The sequence below is a fragment of the Phascolarctos cinereus genome, unplaced genomic scaffold (genome assembly GCF_003287225.1).
Source record: "Phascolarctos cinereus isolate Bilbo 61053 unplaced genomic scaffold, phaCin_HiC Scaffold_7;HRSCAF=346, whole genome shotgun sequence".
Classification (NCBI taxonomy): Eukaryota; Metazoa; Chordata; class Mammalia; order Diprotodontia; family Phascolarctidae; genus Phascolarctos; species Phascolarctos cinereus.
In genome coordinates, this window is record NW_027556180.1 from 89,314,801 (window position 1) to 89,336,774 (window position 21,974).

Consider the following 21,974-nt stretch of genomic DNA (forward strand, 5'->3'; position numbering starts at 1 on the left):
ACTGGGGAAAAAAAAATCCAATGCTTTAAAAAATAAAATAATTAATTTCTTGTAGAATAATTGATTAGAAATTATTGGCACATTCCTGTGGAGGGGTTCTCACTATAGACTGGGTGTTTTTGTTGCCTGTGAAGCAAAGTCAAACACCCATACCCACACATTCACCTGGGTTATCTAAATGTGGCTCACAGAGAGACAAAGAATCCTGTCCAGTTCTCTCCCCTGGAGACTTTGATTCCTGCCTGGATGTGAGAGAGAGAAGAGACAATGGTCGGCAGTGGCTGATCACTTGTACTCTGAGGAAGAAGGGTACCATACTAGAATTATATCTCCCTGTCCCTTTAATTGCTAGTATAGGGGAATGATTACTGTATTATTATTTTTTCTTTCTAGTCCTTACCTTTTAAAGAGAAAGCTTATATCTAACTGCTTGACTCTTTCCCACCAGATGCTAATTACACAAGATTATCACAAATAGTGACTAAACCCATTTATCCAAGCAGATAGCAAACAGAAGTCAGAGAAATGATACAGATTAGGATATACATAGAGTAAATGAACTCTCCCACTTTGGAATCAAGATTATCTCAGCTCAGAGAGGCCCCAATGTCACCGAAGGGGAGCTGGAAATCAAGGACATGTTGAGAAGTCTGCTTTCCCTTACACAGCTGTCTTCCAAAATCTGTGCTCTTCTTTGCATAGGTCTGTCTTTAAAGAAGGCTTGGGACCATGTTTGCTCTCCTCCCAAGCAGTAATAAAAAAGAAAATCTCTTCTCCAAAACTCCTGCCCCATTTCCACTCCTCATGGAGTCATGAAGTATTTTACAAATGCCTCAGGCTTGAAACATGGGTTATATTTTATTTTGAATTTAAATACCAAATAGGATGGGCCTTTGTACAAAGGGCAGAAAAAGTTTGCATATGAAGCTTCAGGTCTCTATTATGTATAATTTGCTTTTCTTTTAAAGTGTGTGATAAGATCAAACTGTAGCTTTCAAAGGTGGCCACTTCTCTGACCTTCCTTCTATTCTTTTTTCTCTATTAAAAAAACAAAAAACAAAAACCAACCCTCCTTTCGTGTATGTGTGTGTGTGTGTGTGTGTGTGTGTGGTGTGTGTGTGTGTGTGTGTGTTGTGTGTGTGTGTGTAGGGAGGGTGGGGGTGGGAAGGCTTCTTATTTACCCTATTCTCCCACCTCCCATACTGCCTTTTGGAAAACCAAAACAATGAAACTCTTGTTACAAATATACATTGTTGTTGTTATTGTTGAGTCAGTCAATGCTGTCTGATTCTTTGTGACCACTTGAACCTTATCACACCAATGCTGTCCATGGGATTTTCTTGGCAAAGATACTGGAATGGTTTGCATTTCTTTCTCTAGTGAAAAATATACATAATAAAAAAAAAATTCCCACATTGACTATGCTCCCCAAATGTATGTCGCATTCTGCATCTTCAGTTCATCACTTCTTCCTTAAGAGGTAGGTCCCAAAATTTATCATCAATTCTCTAGAAACAGAGTTGTCATGTTGAATGGATAAGAGTGAAATGAGTGGATAAGAACTCTCAAATTTTTCAAAGTGGTTTTTCTTTATAATACTGTTATTGTATAAATTCTGCTTTTGCTCATTTCTCTCTGTATCATTAGTTCATACAGGTCTTCTCGGAAGCCTGCGTTCATTCTCTAACACCATTTATTTCATAACTTCTTGTAGTACAATAACATTCCATTCCGCTCATAGACCATAACTTGTTCAGCCATTTCCTCCTCAAAACGGGAACCCCCTTAGTTTCCAGTTCTTTGCTACTACAAAAAGAGCTGCTATAAATATTTTTAACCTATGGTTCCTTTTCCTCTTTCTTTGATGTCTTTGGAGTGTATACCCAGCAGTGGTATCTCTGGGTAGCAGCTTATTGATTTTGGGGGACCTAGTTTCAAATTGCTTTCCAGAAGAGTTGGACTGGTTCACAGCTCTACCAACAGTTCATTGTGTACCTGTTTTCCCACAGACTCAACACTTGGCATTTTTCTTTTATTATCATTTTTATTTTTACTAATCTGGTAATATAGCTAACATTTATTACAAAATGCTTTACACACACAATCTTATTTGACCTTCACAACAACCAATGAAGGTAGGTATTATTATTATCTCCTTTTTTACAGATAAGGACATTGAAAAAGAAAGGTTGAGTGATTTGTCCAGAGTCAGGCCCTGGTAAGTGTCTCAGGCTGGATACAAACTCCTTTTTATTCCTGACTCTAAGTTTAATGCTCTCTCCATTGCACAACCTGGCTGCCTCTGATGGGTCTGAAGTGGAACTTCAGAACTGCATTAATTTGCATTTCTCTAATTATTAGTGATTAGAGCATTTTTTGCTTGTACTTGTTGATAGCTTGTGTTTCTTCTTTTGAAAGCTCTTCATATGCTTTGTCTATTTACCAGTTGGGGAATAAATGGCTTTTGTACTATTAATTTGAATCTATTTGTTATATGTCTTAGATATGAGACTTTTATCAGAAAAAATTTGCTGCAAAGATTCCTCCCCTACCCCTGTTTCCGTGCTTGAACTGGCTCACAAGAACCAATTATGGAGTTTTCAGTATGAGCATTTACACCTTGAAAATTGGCAAACACTGCAAATCAGGGCTGGATTTACTGCTTTGTTGATTGTACTCTAGACTTGAGAATGTGATGGGAAAAATATTAATGATGCAGATTCAACTTAAAAGTCTGCCATGCATCCATTTTTGAGAGCCAGTTGTTAAACATTTGCCCGCATCTACCTGTTTCCCTTCTAATTTTACCTGCATTGGTTTTGTTTGTGCAAAAACTTTTAATTTTATATAATCAAAAATTGTTCATTATATCTTTTTTGATCTTCTCTATCCCTTGTTTAGTTATGGCCTCTTAAATATCATCTATTATTGATTAGTCCAGGGTCCATATTCTACATATGAGGTAACAAAGACAGGTACAATGACTTGCCCCATAGTCCTACTTTTCTTTTTTCATCACTGAGTCTCTGAATTCCTCTGCTTCTAGAGAGTTTTGAGCTTTCTTTTTCTGAAGCCAGTATTTGAGCTGTCTTTATCCAAAACTGGTGTTTCATTCCTGAAGCTCTCTATAAAAGGAGGCTCCACAGACTCTTTGGCTGACCTAGTTCACCATTTCTCATTGAGAGGACTCTTTTAATGCCTATTTCCTGTCTGTAAATTTGAACTCCTTTGTCCTCTGCTGAGGTAGGGGAGAACTGGATGCTACCCAGGTCCTCTACTATACTCCACTTCCTTTTTGTCTTTGAAGGCAACTCTTGTTATATCCTTATCTCAATCATTCTTCAATGTATTTGCTTCCAGGTATTGGGAGTGTAAGAAATCCCTTCTAAACCAGGTGCCTTAGATCTAGTGAAGATAATCCTAGACCTTTTCAACTTTCTACAATGAACCTATTTTCCATAAAAAATCCCTGAACTAACTTATTTATTCTGTCTGTCTAGCTCTTCCTGATTCCTTTGTGCCCATATTGTTTTTGTTAAGTCATTTTTCAGTTGTGTCCAACTCTTCATGACCCTATCTGGGGGTTTTCTTGGCAAAGATACTGGAGTGGTTTGCCATTTCCTTCATTTTACAGGTAAGGAAACTGAGGCAAACAGGGCTAAGTGATTTCCCAGAGTCACATAGCTAGTAAGTGTCTGAGGCCAGATTTGAACTCCGGGAGATGTCTTCCTAACTTCAGACCCTGCACTCTATCCACTGTACTGTTAAGCTACTCATTGTGCGCATAGGAGGCTCTTAACTAATGCCACTGGATTGGACCAGAGGGATTAGAGCTCATCACTAGATATTTAATGCCTTGCTTCTGCATTGATCTGCAATATAGAGATATGATCATTTGGTGACTTCTATGGTGACAGTTTTAATGGTTTTAACAATTATAAAAAAAAGAAGAAGAACATATCAACACGACAACATGGTGTACTGGTTGGGTAAAGTGTTTTGGATTTAGTGGTACAGTCGAAAGAAGATGGGATTTGGTATCAGAGGACCTTGTGGGATTCAAGTGGGTAGGATTCACCCGCCTTGGCCACTTCCTTGTATAAAGAGGAACCTTAGAGGGTCACCTCTGTGGATCTCAGTTTCCTTATTTATGAAATGAGGAGGTTTAACTAGATAACCTCTGTGGCTTTTTTTTCTCCCAGCTCTAAATCTACGTTCAAGTGACATACTGAGTATGTGAGGCTGTCTGGTTGTCGTGAATAAATGATAATGTTGAGTCTTGGGGCTAAGAATTACAAAGCACAATACTGTCCTTATTTTAAAAAATATTACTAGATATGTGTTAGGCAATTGGGACTTTGGAGGTTTTCTATCCAGGCCAAATAAAGAAACAAACAAGAAAAAAACTAGAAAACATTGGAAGATCTCCAGAGAAAGAGAGCTGATTATAAATCAGTGTACTATGGCAGATAAGTAAGGTAATTTGACATCAGAAGGCTTGGGTTTATATCATGGCTCTGCCCCTCACTAATGACACAATGATTTTATCTCTTTGTTCCTCTGTTTTCTTCTCTGTACAATGGTCTTGGGTGAGGTTACTTCTAAAATCTCTTCTAGCTCATAATGCCATGATACCGATGTTCTGAATTCCCACATCCAGGGATCTATAGGGACTACATTTGGCCTTGACATTGAAACCACATTCACCTACCTGTACCTTTACATCCTCGTACCTACCAAGGCACTAATTTAGTAGACAGTAAGTGCATGATACTTATGTAAGTCAGTCAATGAGTATTTATTAAGTGCTTACTATGTACAGATACAAGCAGAAACAAAAACAGTTCCTGTCCGAAAGGATTATCACCATCATCATCATCATCATGGTTAACATTTACTATGGGCCAGGCACTGTGTTAAACGCTTTACAATTATTATCTTATTTGATGCTGACAACAACCCGGGAAGGTAGGTGCTATTATTATCTCCATTTTACAGATGAGGAAACTGAGGCAAAAGATGCTTCAGTGACTTGCCAGGATCTTACTGCTGGTAAGGCCACATTTGAACTCAGGTCTTCCTGACTCCAGGTCTGGGCTCTATCAATGCATTAATGGGAGAAAACACACACAACAAAAGGGATCAGAGAAGGGAGTGGGAGGCGGGGAGAGGCCACAAAGGAGGGACATAGTAGAGTTTAGTCTGGCCAGTTTAGTCTGAGATAGGATGAAACGGTATGAAAAATGAAGAGACCTTCTGGATACGTAAAAAATATGGAGCCATAGATGTCCATCCTCTCAGGAGCCAGCAGCTCCGAGTAGTGGCCCACTCAAAGCCCCTAAAGACGTTAGCCCTAGGCCTTTCTATATCAGGAGGCATGAAGACTAGGAGGGCCCAGCGTCCTGTGGGGATTGTGCTATTTTTGTCTTTCTGCCGGAGGAAATCAGCAGCTGGCTGCGTTAGAGGCAAGCTGGCTTCCTCGCTGAAGGAGAAGGTCAAGAGAGGAGGGTGAGCCAGAGGAATGTCTCCCTAGAGTCAGGTTCATTAAAGAGGATGAAGAGTGCCTTGACAGGGGAGAATAAATTATTGAAGAAGGGAGTCAGGAAGCTAAAGATTCTCAGAAGTCAGAGGGGATTTAGGACAAGGTTCAAGAGGCCAATGAGTGGAAGAATGTGACACAGAGGAGAAAGGGAAGGAGTTACATAAGTGATGGGAGGTTCTTTCTGGGGGAGGTGATTATATAATCTGAGAAAGAGCCAGCATCCTATGCCTATAAAACAATACGGCCCAGTTCAAATGTGCCAACCAATTAAATCGGTCAATAAACATTAAGCACCTACTATGTCCCAGGCACTGTGCTAAGCATGAGGATACAAAAAGAGGCAAAAGATAATTCCTGCCCTCTAGGAGCTTACAATTTAATGATTGCCAGAATATTTAAGGGGTGTGTCTAGGGGCAGCTAGGTGGTGCAGTGGATAGATCCCTGGCCCTGAGTCAGGAGAACCTGAGTTCAAATCTGGCCTTAGACATTTACTAGCTGTGTGACCCTGGGCAAGTCACTTAATCTCGATCGCCTACAAAGAAAAAAAAAAGAGGTGTGTCAAGTAGCCGGTGACTCCATTATGAAGAGATACAGAGGCATTCACATATGCACACCTCACATGTACAGTTGAGAAGTAAAATTTCCATATGGCTTGAGTTTGAGAGTGCCCAAGAGATTCACCAAGTCCACTGACTGCTACCAGTTTCTGGCGATTTGTGCAAGGGTAATCTCAAAAGTATCAGTGGAAACTATCATAATTGCAGGTGTTTTTAAAGAGTATTTAGGTTTGCAAAATGCTTTGCGTACATTATCTCATTCGAAGCAAGTAAAAACAGTACCATTTCAAAGATGAGGAAACTGAGGTTGTGTGAGGTTGTCACTTGCCCATGATCCACACAACTAGTAAACGTCAGAGGTGTAATCTGAATTCATATCTTTCTGAACTGAGATGACTCAGTATATTACCTTGCCTTCTAGTATAAAGCCTAGGGCAGAAAAGCGAACTACCTGCGGGCCCCAGAATCATCCTGATCTGGTTCTCATGCTTTCAAACTAGTCCTTGTAAGCATGCTCAATGTAGCATGGTTAGCCTGCTAAAACTTTGTTAAAAGAAGGCCAGAGAATGATACTTGAGGCTGCAGAACATCCTCTCTATCTTCCCCATTCCTCTCAAGCTTATCATATCTTTTATCCAGTTCTTCTAGCTTTAGGTCTCAGATTGTTTCCAGTTTTTGACATCTTGTTTGCATCCCCGATTATCTCATCTGACCTCTGATCCTTCTTTGAGGTCCTCTATCAGATCTGGGTTTAAAATTGTATCTGGTCATTTTTCTCTCTTCCATTTTCTATTTCAAGCCACTTGATCAATCAGTAAGTCTACAGCCAAATACATTCTTCTTACCCATGATAAAATGCATTCCAATCCTAGTCAAGAGTTTATTGCTTTATCTCCTAAAGCTCCTCCACAAAGTTTTACTCCAATGCCTCACTGTGGAGTGGAGGTGACCCTGGGTTCTTGAAGACTGTATCATATCAAAGTACTAGCTCTGACAATTAATGGTCTATATTCCAAGGACCAGCCTAGCTAAGTATGGAGAGGGTCATCACCAGTAGACTGGTCAGTAAGGTGATGAATTCTTTGATCTTGGCCACCATGTATGTAGGAAAATGCAATATGGCTCTCAGTTCTGTGTGTTCTCATTCTGTTTCTTTGGTGATAGTGACAGTGGCAGAAAAGGGACAAGCTGATAAGAATCACATAGCTTTTCAGATAATCTAAAAGCATCAATTTAACTATTAGCACTCCAAATGCAATTGGCAAAGTGGAAGTGATAGGAACTTTCAGAGACTGTGACTCTATTGTTCTAGAATTCTTGAGAGTCAAGAAGGAGAATGTTGTATATGCTTGGATTTGCATCCTTGGTTTTAGTAAAGTAGATTTCAAAAAATTAAGAGAAAAAATAGATGTTATTTCATGGACTCTTATCACTCCCTCAATCACCAAACATTTGTTACATACCTACCACGTGTGTGTACTATATATATATATACACATACACATATATATATGAATGTATATATGTATAATGTGTGCATATATACACATATATGTATATGTACATACATATATGTGTATATATATATCATATATATGTGTATATACACACACAAAGACAAATAAAACAGTCCTTATCTTCAAGAAGTTCACAATCTATTAGAGGGGACAATATGCATATAAATAACAATATATGATATACATAAAAGTAAATACAATGTAATATTTGGGGGAAAGGCACTAGCAACTGAGGGTAATTGGTGACAATTGGGATAACTTTCATGTAGAAAGTTTAGTTTCTAGTGTGCACAGCGAATAAAGCACCGGCCTTGAAGTCAGGAGGATCTGAGTTCAAATTTGGCCTCAGACCAAACACTTGACACTTGCTAGCTGTGTGACCCTGGGCAAGTCACTTAACCCCAATTGCCAAAAAAAATTTAAAAAAAGGAAGTGTAGTTTGAAAAACATTTTGAAGGCAACAAGGGATTCTAAAGAGGTGGAAGTGCGATGCAAGTACTCTGTAGGCCAGACTTAAGAAGGATGAAAAATCCTTGAAAATGAAATACTGATGATTCAATTGCAAAGGAAGTCAATGAAGAAGAGAAGGAGCTAGCTAAAGTCACTAACGTAACTTTACAAGGATCTTAATGGTTGAGTTCATATTTAAAAAAACATGCACTTAAGATAGTAACAGGAGAAAAACAGTAAGAGTTTTATGGATTTATGAATGCTATCAGGAATAGTATCAGGACAATGAGCCAAAAGAAATGAGGCAAACAAAAAATGGGGAAAATAAACAGGACTTTTTATAACAGACCTGGAGCAAGAGGAGGAATAAGGAAGTGGATTGCCCCTGTTTGGAGCTAAAGGTGTAATGTGATCAGATGATGGAGAGAAAACTTAATGATTTAACTATTATTTGCCTTTCATATTTTCTATCAAGGAGAATGATTTTCCGATTGGAAAAACGTAGAAAAAACACAGATAAAGAATAATTGTAGTCAAAAATATATGAGTAACAGAATGCCTTGAAATTCTAAGAGTTCAAGTCCTCTGGCCTGAAACAATTGAGCAGAGCAATGCTGTGAGAACTTAACGTAAATACTGAACCACACTTGGCGATTTTTGAAGAATTGTGGAGAATAGGATAGTTGGTGGAAGACTGTAGAAACTGGCAAACATGGTCTCAGTTTTGGAAAAGGGGATGAGGTGAATTCCGTAAACCTTAGGCTTGTGGGCTTGGTGTTAGTTCACAGGAAAATTCCTGGAGAGATTATTAAATAGATGGTTTGTGAGCATTTAGAAAGAGAAACAGTGGCTACTATGAGTCATCTTGGGCTAATTAACACTAGAAGGATGACGAGTATTACTTCATACTTACATAATCTTATATAAAATGCTTACATAAAATTATAATTTTGCTTTGAAATAAACATATTCATCCTACTATCTCTTTTTTTTTTTCCTCAGTGGATTAAAAAAAGCATTATGGCAATTGATACAGCTCGGACCTTCAAAGTATTCTTAAATTTCAGACCTTCTAGTGTTAAGAAGTTATGTGAGACAAATCTGAAATTTTTTTTTTGACAAGGTACCTGGACGGTTGCTTTTGCTTGTTTGTTTTTGAGTCTAGATTTTTTGACTATTTTCTCTATTCCTGCAGATTAACTCATCCATAGGATACAAGGATCAACTTAGTTGTTTGGGGCCATATAGAATGTAAGTGCTTCAAGCAGCTAACATTTGATGAAAGTTGGACTTGAATCCAGGTCTTTTTGATTCTAAGTCTAGCCCTCTCTCTCTACTAGATCAGGTGACCATTAGGCACTCTGTCGTTGCTTTTGCAAATTGTAAGCAAAATCTTAGGATCAGAGATTTAGAGATAGAAGAGACTTTATCCTTAAACTGGAGATAGTTTTGTGTTGCTTTTTCAATGAGTTCTCCATTTAGTCACTAACAAATGGGTGAATCATCCACAAATCTCTCAAGTGGAAGTGCTCTTCTGGTGGACAGATTTGAGAAAATGCTTCTAAATATTCAAAAATAGAATCAAGTCTGAAACTGAAAATGATAAAAATGAAGGGGAAAGGAGAGAAGGGAACAAAAATTTATTAAGTGCCTACTATGTTCCAGGCACTATGCTAAGTGCTTTATAGATATGATCTCATTTGATCCTCAAACAACCCTGAGAGGTAGGTGCTATTATGACTACTCATTTCACAGTTGAAGGAACTGAAACACATGAAGGGTGCAAAGTCAAACAGCTAGTAAGTAAGTGTCTGAGGCTGTATTTGGACTTAGATCTTTTTAACTGCATATGCAGGGCTCTATCCACTGTGCTACCTAACTTATTACTATAGCAACTAGCTGCCTAAGGGAAGGAAATATCTCAGCTATTTTCTTTTTTTTGGCCATCACCTCCCAATTTTAACATTTTCCTTAAAGATTTACCTCTTATGACCTGGCGACCCCAACAGGGGGGAATGGACTCAGCCCATGCAGTCAGAAATGTAGCTTTAAGGGGAACCTAGGATCCAAGTCATCATTGCCTACTTCTCCAGATGATGGAATCTGTGTCCTGGCTCTGGAACAATGCATTTAATCATACACACACACACACACACACACACACACACACACACACACACATGCACAAATACATTTTCTCAAGGAGATCCAGACCATCCTCAGCAAATTGTTGCATTGATCTTATAAGTCTTGCCTCAATTCCTCTTCTTTATTGCCTCTTCCCAAAGTTCTCACTTGTAATAGTAAGGATATCTAGACCAGTTTCAGTAGTGAAAACCCTGCTTCTCTTAACTTTTATTTATTGATTACAGGCAGCCTTAGCATGGGAAGAAAAGCTGATGCAGTCTTCGAGGCTATTGGCCAGAGTTATTCCCTTTCCCTGTCAGCTAGCTCTCATTAGCTACATTGCCTTTTCTATTTGCTGACATCATCAAAGTTATTATACAAATGAAAAATAGTAAGCACAGTGCCTTGGAGATAAAAATTTAATTGATTTATAAATGAGAATATACAGGAGAAGTGAGTTTTCTAACCCATACTTCCTTATGAAACTATCTGGCCAATTTGAATTTTTTGGATCCAAAAGGGTGATGGATGAATAGGAGAGTTCCCTGATCAACTCTTATGAATTTGCAGAGGTGAGCCTTTGTTTCAGACTTTTATTGTATCTCCATGTGATGGGTGTAAACATGCCCACTCAAACTGCTCTGGACTCAGTATAGTGGGAACAGCTATACCCTTTGTGCTAAGCATGCATAAGGGAGTTTGCATTCAAGGTTTTGCCCTTTTTGCCTAGGTCTGTGATATCCTGAGATAGCAACAAAACTAAGAGTAGCCCTGGATCCTGAGAATTCTCCTCCTTTCTCTTCCTTTTCCCTGGAAGCCATTGATTAATGCATTGGGACATTGCAAGGCATTCCATGCCTTGGAAGTTGCATGTGCTCTTATTCTGTGATAGCGTGTGCATCATACACCCATGTGGCCCCCAAAAGAAGTTCCTGGACTCAGCCCTGGGGAGGCATTGGTAGAAGCACACATACCCTTACCCACATGGACATGTATAAGAGAACCATATGGTCCAAGTTGTTCCAAGAGGATGCCTAACCTCTAGCTTTGCAGATAAAGGTTGAGAAGTCCTGAATTTGAGCCTTTTGAATAGAGGATGGGGTAGGTCCCGGGAAATATGAGCCCAAGTGTTACTTCAGTAGCATTTCCAAGTTTGGTAGATTAGGGATTAACCCTTTCAAAGAAAGAAGAGGACTTCTTGGGCAGCCTCTTGGGGTGAGGAGAGGATTGTACATGCGGCCCCCATAGCTAGTAGGAACAGCAAAAGACTTAATATGGGCGAAGAAAAGATTTAGACTTTGCCTCCCTATTACTGTGAGTATTTGGACAGTATGGATCTGTTGGGAAATATTTGTATTCCTAGCAACCCTAAATACAATTTCCTTCCTGGAGAATTCAGGAATGAATCATGCCCTCAGCTTGTGCAACATAAGGATGGATGCCTATGTGGGTCTTTGGGTGAAAATAGAACTCAGCAAAATGTTGGGAGATAGACCAGCTAACAACCTCAATTTCTTTTGTCTTCCAATGGAGTCTAAAATCTCAGGGTAGTACCATAAGGCAAGATGCTGGTATAGATCTCTGGGATGTAAGTGGGATTAACTGGAATGTTGGGAAATTGTTTGTTTAACAATGCCAAGAAAACTTCTCTTCCAACGGGAGTCCAAGCTTTCAGGGTAGTTTGATAAGGCTGAGTACTTTTATGGAGCACTAGGGAAAGGAGGAATTTGCTGATGAAGGAGTATTTTGTATTTCTAATCTATGAAGTACTTCGAATTTTTTTCATGTGTTTTCTGTTTTTTTTTTCCTATAGCATGAAATAAAGGCTATCTTATATATTTATTTTATTAATCATACATACATTTATTTTGTGTGTTTATAGAGGAGCTGGGTACTGTTTTACCTGCATCTGAGGAGAATCAGATGTGACCTATATCAATATCATTTCCCAGAGTAAACTCTGAACAAGGACATGGAAATTCAAAGAGAAATATGATTTTGGAGGCTATTCCCAGAATTGAATATAGTTCAAGTAAACCCAAAGACTTGGGTGGGGGAGGGGCTGTGATGGGTTACTCAAATATTTCAACTTTGATAACTCAAATAATTTTTTCAAAACTCTCATGTTGGATGGTCAATCCTATTTATAGAAAGGAACCTGAAGGTGCATCAAGTTTAATCTTCTCATTTGTGAATGAGGGAACTGAAGCTCAGAAAGGTTGAGTGATTTGCCCTGGGTCACATAGGTAATAGGATCTCACCCAGAACAGGCATTTCCACTCGAGATTTATGACTCTGAATTAAGAGGCCTTTTTCCTACAGTGTACCTACTACCTTTATACTTTGGTATGAAGTACCAGGTGGTATCTCTTCCCATGGAAGAAAGTTTTTGGCTCTTTCTCTTGAGGGGGAGGGCTGTGGGATGAAGTAATAACCTGTTATATTGGGGCATTGTAGTCCCCAGAAACCTCTGCTGAATAACATTGACATTGTAGGAATTGGTCTATTCTGCTATGGGAAAACAGTCTTTATTGTGCTATGGGAGATAACTTTCTGACTGCTAAATATTCATGAAGAAGGCAATTACATGTAAATGTTATTCCATTATGGAAACTTATTTGATTTTCATTCTTATACCTGGGCCATAGCCCATGTCCAGGAACCACAAGCTACCCCACCTACCTTAGATGTGTGGTAAGTCCCTACTCCCTCATGCCCAAGAACTACTTGAGAATTAGAGCATGGTTACACCAACTCCAATGAATGTGATTGTAACCTACCTTGTCAATAATAATAGCTAATATATAGAGAGAGTTTACTCTGTGCCAGGCACTTTATAATTATTGTCTCATTTGACACTCAAAATAACCCTGGTAGGTAGAAGCTGGTATTATCTCCATTTTTCCACTAGATGAAAGTGAGGCAAACAGTGGTTAAGTGACTTGTCCAAGGTCACACAGCTGCAAAGTGTCAAGGCTGGATTTGAACTCATGTCTTCCTGACTCCAGGCCTGAAGAGCTATCTAATGTACCACCTAGCTGTCCATCTCAAGAATTCCTTTTTTTCAGGTTCTAGATTCTAAGAAGGCCCTTTGGTAATGAAAGCTTTATGGACCAGCTTCCAACTAATGGATCCCTTTAGAACAGCATTTGGGAAATTTTGGCATAAATAAGGAAGCAGCATGGGAAGGTAGAATGAGCACTGGTCCTGGGATCCAGGGATGGGGGCTCAAATTCTGACTCTGACACTTATGGAATTGAGTAAATAATTTTACCTCTCTGGGCCTTTATTTATTTATCTGTAAATTGAGGGGGTTGGATTACATGGTCACTGGGGTCTTTTATTAACGCTAACATTCTAGGTAGAAAATTCTACCCCACTCCCTTTCTTTGAGAAGGCAGAATGCTGATATGCTCTCTGGGGTGTAAGTGGGATTGAGTGGGATGTTAGGAAACTGCTTGCCTAACAATGTCAATTATCCCTTCCATGAAGAGTCCAAGCCCTTCTAAAAAAAATGTAAAAAAGAAAAAGAAGAGGAAAAAAAATTCAACCAAACCTATCAGACACTGAAAAAAAAATCTATGTTTTATGCAATATTCCATGCCCACAGAGACTGACCCCTGTAAAGGGGAGGGGAGAAGTATTTTTGAGGCCATGGTTATTCTATATAGTTTTGCTGTATTCAGTGTCTATTGGGGCTGCTGTTTCCATGTACATTGTAGTAGTCATGAATTCTTGGTTCTACTTACTTCACTTTGCATCACTTTACAGAAGTCTTTCTATGCTTCTCTATATTACTCATGCTTGTCATTTCTTGTGGCAAAATTGTATTCCACCCTATGCATGTACCACAATTTATTTAGCCATTTGCCAATGTTTCCAGTTCACAAAGGACGTGAAATACCTACAAGGTAAAGTTTTTGGGGCAGCTGGGTGGTGCAGCGGATAGAGCACTGGCCCTGGAGTCAGGAGGTCCTCAGTTCAAAGACCAGACATTTGACATTTACTAGCTGTGTGACCCTGGCCAAGTCACTTAACCCCAATGGCCTTGCCCAGAAAAGGATGAAGCTCTTTTGACATCCTTTTGCATTGTTTATAGCTACTGAAAAAAAAACATCAATGGCTCCTGCAAAGCCCAAGGTTGGCTCTTCCAACAAGATTTACATCTATAAACTGTTTGCATTTAATAGACTATAAGCTCTTTGATAGCAGGGATACTTCATTTTTTGTCTTTTTGTCTTATCACTAGTGCCAAACAGTACCTGACCCATAGTGGACGTTTAATGAATATTGGATTGAATGCCTGTTATAAGCAAAGTACCACTCACCTGCCAAGGGATATGATAAGGTAAAAAGGAGATGGTTCTTGCCCTCACAGAACTTATTATATATTACTTTTCAATCTGATATTATAAGGGATGATGAAACATCAGTTCAGTTCTGGCTCATGTCCTAGGGATGAAAGTCCAACTTAGGTAAGTACAAGAAAATCCACTTCAAGCCAGAATAACCCGGTTGAATTGAATCTAGGCCTAGGTCACATAGATGGCATTTTGGAGAATACCAAGTTTGTGGGTCAGACTGAGGCTGGCAGGCACACGTTCTCAAGGGTAGTCTTTCAGTAACATTTTCTATTTGAGGCAGGTAGTCTTACATAAGAAGGCAGTTTTATATAGAAAGAGCACTGATTTTGGCATCTGAAGACCTGGGTTTGAATCTTTCTCTGTTACTTCCTATCTGTAGGATCTTGAGTGAATCATCTCACTTCCCTGGGTCTCAGTTTCCCCATCTGTAACATGAAAGGGTTGGACTACAGCATTTCTATGATACCTTTAAGCTCTAAAGTCCAAGATCTTGCATGCAGAATCTGTACCTCTGAACCTCATCTGCCAATGAAAAATTTTCCAAACAGTAGGGCATGCTGCCATAGGGTAGGGCACAAAATTCTCTTAGAGGGCTCAAAGCTATGGGAAATTATTGAATTTTTTGGTACAACTCTTGCTCAAATCGACAACATTAGTTGCTAATCAATAAACATTTATCGAGGTTCTATTGAGTGCTAGGAATTGTACTAGGCACTAAAGTTAAAAAAAAATCTGAAATATTTCCTGCCCTTAAGGAGCTTACCTTCTATATTTGTGGAAGATAACATATACATGTGTAAGCGTTCAATATGTAAGTGAATAAAGTGCAATAATAATTAAATAAGATGTGAAAACAAGGTCAAATATGAGTAGGTACATGCCATTTTGCAATAAGGGCACATCACTGCCACCTTTAATCAACATAGGCTCATGATACCAAAGATTAGTTTAAAATGAGCCTCTTTGGGGGCAGCTAGGTGTTGCAGTGGATGGAGCACCAGCCCTGGAGGCAGGAGGACCTAAGTTCAAATCCGGCCAGACATATGACAGTCACTAGCTGTGTGACTGTGGGCAAGTCACTTAACCTCAATTGCCTCACAAAAAAAAATGAAAAAAAAAAGTATCTGGACATGTTATATACCTCACAGAATAACTTGATTGTATCAAGAATTATGAATGAAAAACTGAGATTTTTTAATATTACCATAGTTAAGTAAGTTTTTATTGATCTATTTTATATGTTACTATAGTTTTACATTATCATAGATTTTTATATTAAAATATTCATATTTTATTGTATTACTTATTTTAATTAATTACTTATTAATAATAATAATATTATATTACTATAGTTTCTTTTACATTACCATCCCCTCATATCTCTCCCTTTCTCTCAGAGAGCCATGCCATATAATAAATAATATTTTAAAAGACAAAAATAGAAGAAAAAAAATCAGTATAACTAATCAATACATCATAAAAATCTGAAAATATGTGAGCTTCCCATCTCAGCAAAGGGGTGGAGTGGGAACATTTTCTCATCTCCTTTCAAGTCATACTGGTTCTTTAAAATTTTGCAAAATTCACTTTTAATTTTGATGTGTGTGTGTGTGTGTGTGTGTGTGTGTGTGTGTGTGTGGTTACTCTCTATTTACATTGTTGTAGTCATTGTATATATTGGCTTTTTGGTTCTGCTTACTTCACTCTGCATCAGTTCATGTAGACATAATTCTTTTAAAACTACTAATAAAATTAATGTTTTTCTTTATAATTATTATCTCCCGCTCCACCCCTTTGCTGAGATGGGAAGCTCACATATTTTCAGATTTTTATGATGTATTGATTAGTTATACTGATTTTTTTCTTCTATAATAATTGTAGAAGGAAATCTCATTTCACATAAATAAAATGTCATACAATTTTAGTAAAATTTTTATCACTTCAATAAATGAGGGGATGGAGCCTAGACCTGTCATTTCACTCATATAGAGAAAATACTTTGATAAAACATATTAAAAATTATGAATATTAGTGTGATATGTTTCAAGAAACTGTGCTGAAAGACAAGCCCACTCATTATATTATTAATACACAATTATATACTTACATAATTAATTAATACATCAGTACATAATTAATATAATTATGTTCATATTCTATACCCTATAGATATGAACATTTTAAAAGATTTTCATCAATAAATATCTGGGCATATTATATATTTTATTATATATTAAAATTCTAATGTTGTTATGCAATTATAAAAAATTCTTAATTTTATTTGAATAAAACGTGAGCTAGAAAAAATATTTTCATGATTGTTTTATGAAAAAGGTAGTGGGAGCTGCTAAGATTTTTTCTTTTTAAAGCAAGACATTGATACATAAAGTTTAGAAAACACCGAGCTAATGGTTGACTTTCTGTGAGCAGACAGTTATGAATCATGTGAGTTTTACTCACAATGGAAGTCTTTGGCCTGAACTTTCATTCTTTGTTTTTTTATACGTCATATTAAAAACAAAACCAGTATTCCCGTAAGATTTGGGAAGGAGTTACCATGGTGACATGAGGAATTTCTCCTTTCTCCTTTGTAATGTATATAGATGTAACCCAGGTCAGAGAATTACAGATCCAGAACTAGAGGGTCTTTTAATTCTAAATCAGAGAATCATAGGATAATGCGAGCATAGACTGAGAGCAGGAAGGGACCTCAGCGGTCATCACATCCAACCCCCTCATCTCAAAGAGGAAAAAATTGGTCCTCAGAAAGGTGAAGTGATTTTCTCAGGGACATACAGTTGGCAAGTTTCTAGGGCAAGATTAGGATAGGGCACTAGGAAGAGCTGAGTTGAAATCCAGCCTCAGATGCTTACTAGCTATGTGACCCTAAGCAAGTCATTTGATTTCTGTCTGCCTCAATTTACTCTACCATAAAATGGGGATAATAATAGCACCTACCTTCAGGAGTTATAATGAGGATTAAATGAGATAATATTTGTAAAGTGGTGCCTGGCAAATAGTACGTGCTTAATAAATGCCCCCTGCCTTTCTATTGCACTGTATAGAAGTGAGTTTCAGTGTAATCAGATTTTTCTGGAGTTGGATACTTAAAAAAGAACTCTTGTGTTTGGAAATCCATGGCCATTTGCAATAATGGGAAATGAATGTGAAACTTCTCCATGGGACCCAGGTGTCATACCTCATGGTCTCTAAGCCCTCGTGAATGGGCATTCTGGTCTCAAGTCTAGAAACAGCATCCCCCTAGTATAAGGCGGTCTGTGGGCCTGGCCACAATACCCAAAGCTACGTGTGGTTGCTCTTCGTGAAATCTTCCTCTGGGTTTTAGTTGGCATAGTATCCAAGGAAACCCATGATACCATGGAGGAAGTTGCGTGTTATTTTTTCGTGGTTAGCGTTTGCAGAGTGGGTCGCTTTTTTTCAGTTTTCCTTGAGGGGATGAAAGCTCTGCTTAGTGTCCTGTAATTATGAGATTTTGCCCATTTTGCCTTGGGGAGGTGGACTCACACTCTGGGCTATGAGGAACGTATGAGACATTTGGAAGCAATAAATCAGTAAGTATTTATTAAGCACATGCTGTTTGTTATGTGCCGATCGCTGTGCTAAGGAAGCTTTAGGGGTATGGAGACAAAAAAATGAAACCATTCCTGTCTAAAAGCTACTTCCATTCTATCCAATAGTTATGGCAGAGGATGTATGCCTGCTCCATGAAACATGCATGGGGAGGGGAATATGGAGTAGTATACTGGGGCGGCTCAAACCAGCTAGAGAGTCCAATTGTTAAATTTTCAGTGTAAACATTTACGTGTTGGAAATCTGCAAATGCAAGCAAATCAGGGATTGATTTAGTATTTCGTTGATTGCCTAGAATCTGGGTGTGGGGAACCTGGGGCCTCAAGGCCACATGTGGCGCTCTAGGTCCTCAAGTGCGGCCCTTTGACTGAATCCAGACTTCGCAGAACAAATCCCCTTAATAAAAGGATTTTGTTCTGTAAAACTTGGAATTGATCAAAAGCCTGCACCCAAGGACCTAGAAGGCCACCTGTGGCCTCGAGGCTGCAGGTTCCCCACCCCGGTCTACACCTAAGAAAGCAATGGATAAAGTGTTAATAACGCGGATTAAATTTACCAGTGTATTCTCATGTCTGTATTTGTTTTCTCAGAGAGCCACTTGTTAAACACATACCAGTATCCCACTTCATAGAGGCACCATCCCAGGGAAGCTCTGATCTTAAGGCTTTTTCTAAAACATCAACATAGTTAGAGAGTTGGCTGAAAGAAACACCCATGGAAAAGAAAAATTAAAAAAAGAGCAGTTTGTGGAATAGACTGAGTAAAAATGACAAGAAAGGAGTGAGAATCACACTGAGATAGATGTTGGCTCACAACAACACACACCTAGAGTTGGCTGACAATGGAATGGGCTGTTTAGGAAGGCAGAATTTCTTGGGACAAGATGGGTGTTGTAGAAAAGACTCAAGTCAGGGACAGGATTGAACTAAATAATCTTGAATGTTCTTTCTAGTTTTAAGAGCCCATGGAAAAACATGATTTTTATATTATCTTGAATCTTAAAAAAAATTAAGCATTTATTAAGTGCTTACTATGTGTTAGGCACCTTGGTGGTACAGTGAATAAGAGCACTGGGCCTGGAGTCAGGAAGATCTGAGTTCAAATCCGGTCTTGGACAATTACTAACTCTGTGACCCTGGGCAAGTTCATTTAACCCTGAGTACCTCAGTTTCCTCATCTGTACAATAAGCTGGAGAAGCAAATGGCAGACCATTCTAGCATCTTGGCCAAGGAAACCCCAAATGGGGTCACAAAAAGTCGGAGCAATTTTGAAACAACTTAACAACAAATGTGTTAGGCAATATACTAAGTGCTAGAGATACAAAGAAAGAAGAAAACAAAAACCCCCTCCCTCAAACCAAACCAAACTAAAACAAAACAGAAACACCTAATCCCTGGCCTCAAGGAGCTCCCACACAGTCTGATGGGGGAAACCACATGCAAACAACTATGTATAAACAAGTTATTATTTAGGAAGAAATTGGAGAGAATGAGCAGAGGTAGAGCACAAGTTTTGGGGGCCCCAAAGGGCCTTGGGAAAGGCTTCTTATAGAAAGTGAGATTTTAGCTGGAGATTGAAGGAAGCTTGGGGAGGTGAGTAGGCAGAGATGAGGAGGTAGAGCATTCCAGATGTGGAGAACAGCCAGAGAAAATGCCCGAAGACAGGAAATGATGTGTCTTGTGTGATAGTCATTGGATCATATATTCAAGGGATTTAGATCTGGAAGAAATCCCATAAACATCTATTAAGTACCTATTATGTGCCCAGCTTTGAGGTAGGCACTTTGGAAAAACAAAGCCAAAAATCAAGTCATTCCAGCCTGCAAGCTGTTTAGACTCAGCTAAGAGAAAGGAGGTAAACACAGCATTTACACAAGTAAATAAATACAGAGGAATCTCAAGAGAGAGAAAGTGCTAATAGCCAGTAGGAAAATCACAAAAGGCTTCATAGGAGCTGGTACCTGAGCTGGACTTCATGGGACTTTATATTCTGTGAGGGGAGGAAGGAGTACATTCTAGGCATGAAGGGCCACTTTTGCAAAGGGAAGGAGACAGTATGTAATGTGTGAGGAGAACTGAACAGGTCTGTTTCAATAGGCTGGAGAGTGCATGGGACGAAGTACTATGAAATCACATTGGAAAGGTAGGTATGAGCCAGATTCTGGAGGGCTTTAAATGTCAGGCTGAGGATTTTATATTGTCTCCTAGAGGCAATAAGAAACTATTTGAATTATTTGAAAAGAGGGATAAAATGGTGAGATCTGTGTTTTAGGAGCAATAATTTGGCACCTCTGTGGAAGATGAGTATTAGAAATTATCTGGTCCAACCCCTTTATTTTCCAGATGAGGAAATTGAGGCCCAGATAGGGGTAAGTGACTTGTAGTCATTAGCAGAGCTGGAATTTGAACCTATCTACCCTGACTTCAAATCCAGTGTCATTTCTACTACACTCTTTACAAGTCACTGAAGTAAAGAAAAATTAGAAAAAAAAATTGAGATCATATTTAAGAAATGATTATTTCTCCCACTACTTTTTAAAAAATATTTTCATCTTCAACACCATATTAACCACAGATTAAATAGTGGATATCCCTATGCCTCTTCTCTTAGAGGGCATTAGAATATTTTGGTTCCTACTTTCCCAAGTTTGTTGTGTAGATCAGATGAAATAAAATGCTAAGGGTTTTGTTAGCTATTATTACCATTTGAAAAATATCTGTGATTCCATCCACATGGATGCTCCCTCCACCGAAGCAAATTGCAAACTCTCTAGACTTTCTCATCCTATGTGATTCTTATCCCTGTTTTTCTAGGTCTCCTGGATAACCAAGTGGGTACTTGTTAGAGAAAAAGATCGACAGGGAGAGGAACATGCAGAGACAAAGGCACATTCCAACTACTCCAAGATACCCAGGGGACGAGAAAGCAGAAACCAAAACCAAAATAAAAGAAACAAGGTCCTCAGACATATCCTCCTTTTGGCAGAAACCGAGAAAGGGAATCATGAAACAGTGGAAACTCTGAGGGTTTAACTGTAGTATGACACAATGCTGCAATCTTTCTGATATTTAAAGCTGAAAAGAAACAACACATTCAGTTTTTTCTTATAAGCCATTTTCCAAGGCCTGTTGTAAAAAGGTCGATGCCTCTTGGTGATTGTTAAAAGGAACATAGAGACTGTTTTTCTTGAAAATGGGTTGGCAAAGAAGCCCATAACCTCCTGGAATTTTCTCTTTCTACCTCACTGAGAAAGCCTACTGTTTTTTTTTTTTTTGGTAAGGCAATTGGGGTTAAGTGACTTGCCCAGAGTTACACAGCTAGTAAGTGTTATGTGTCTGAGGCTGGATTTGAACTCAGATCCTCCTTACTCCAGGACCAGTGCTCTATCCACTGTACCACCTAACTGCTCCTGTTTGTTTTTTTTAAAGAAATTGTTAGATTGGATTTCCAGTATAGTCAATACTTTGCAGCTTCATGGGATTAATCAGGACAGTCACAGGAATGATATTAGCAACTCACATTTGTATAAGGAACTATATGAGCACATATAAATTATTTTCTCTGACCTTCACAACAACTGTAGGAAGTTGAAAGTATTAACATCCCATTTTATGGATGAAGAAAATGAGACTCAGAAAAGTTCAGACATTTGCCTAGCAAATGGTGGAGATAGGACGTTCGTTAACTGAGGTCTGTGTACTCCAAGCACAACGTTCTGCGTATGTCACCATCTGGAGAAACTATTGGCGTTCAGTCTTGTTAGGTGATACAGAATAGACATGACATTAAACAAAAATCTTTTTCGTTAGCTTTCTACTAAAACA

General features: G+C 38.6%; 1 long non-coding RNA gene across 1 annotated transcript; it reads left to right on the forward strand.

The window, feature by feature from the left end:
• The first annotated feature begins 1,826 nt into the window (after positions 1-1,826).
• On the forward strand, positions 1,827-21,958 carry LOC110195622 (uncharacterized). The gene is made up of 3 exons (XR_002320945.2): positions 1,827-2,135; positions 14,444-14,542; positions 20,964-21,958. It is a non-coding gene; the product is annotated as an uncharacterized LOC110195622 (long non-coding RNA).
• Positions 21,959-21,974: the final 16 nt, after the last annotated feature.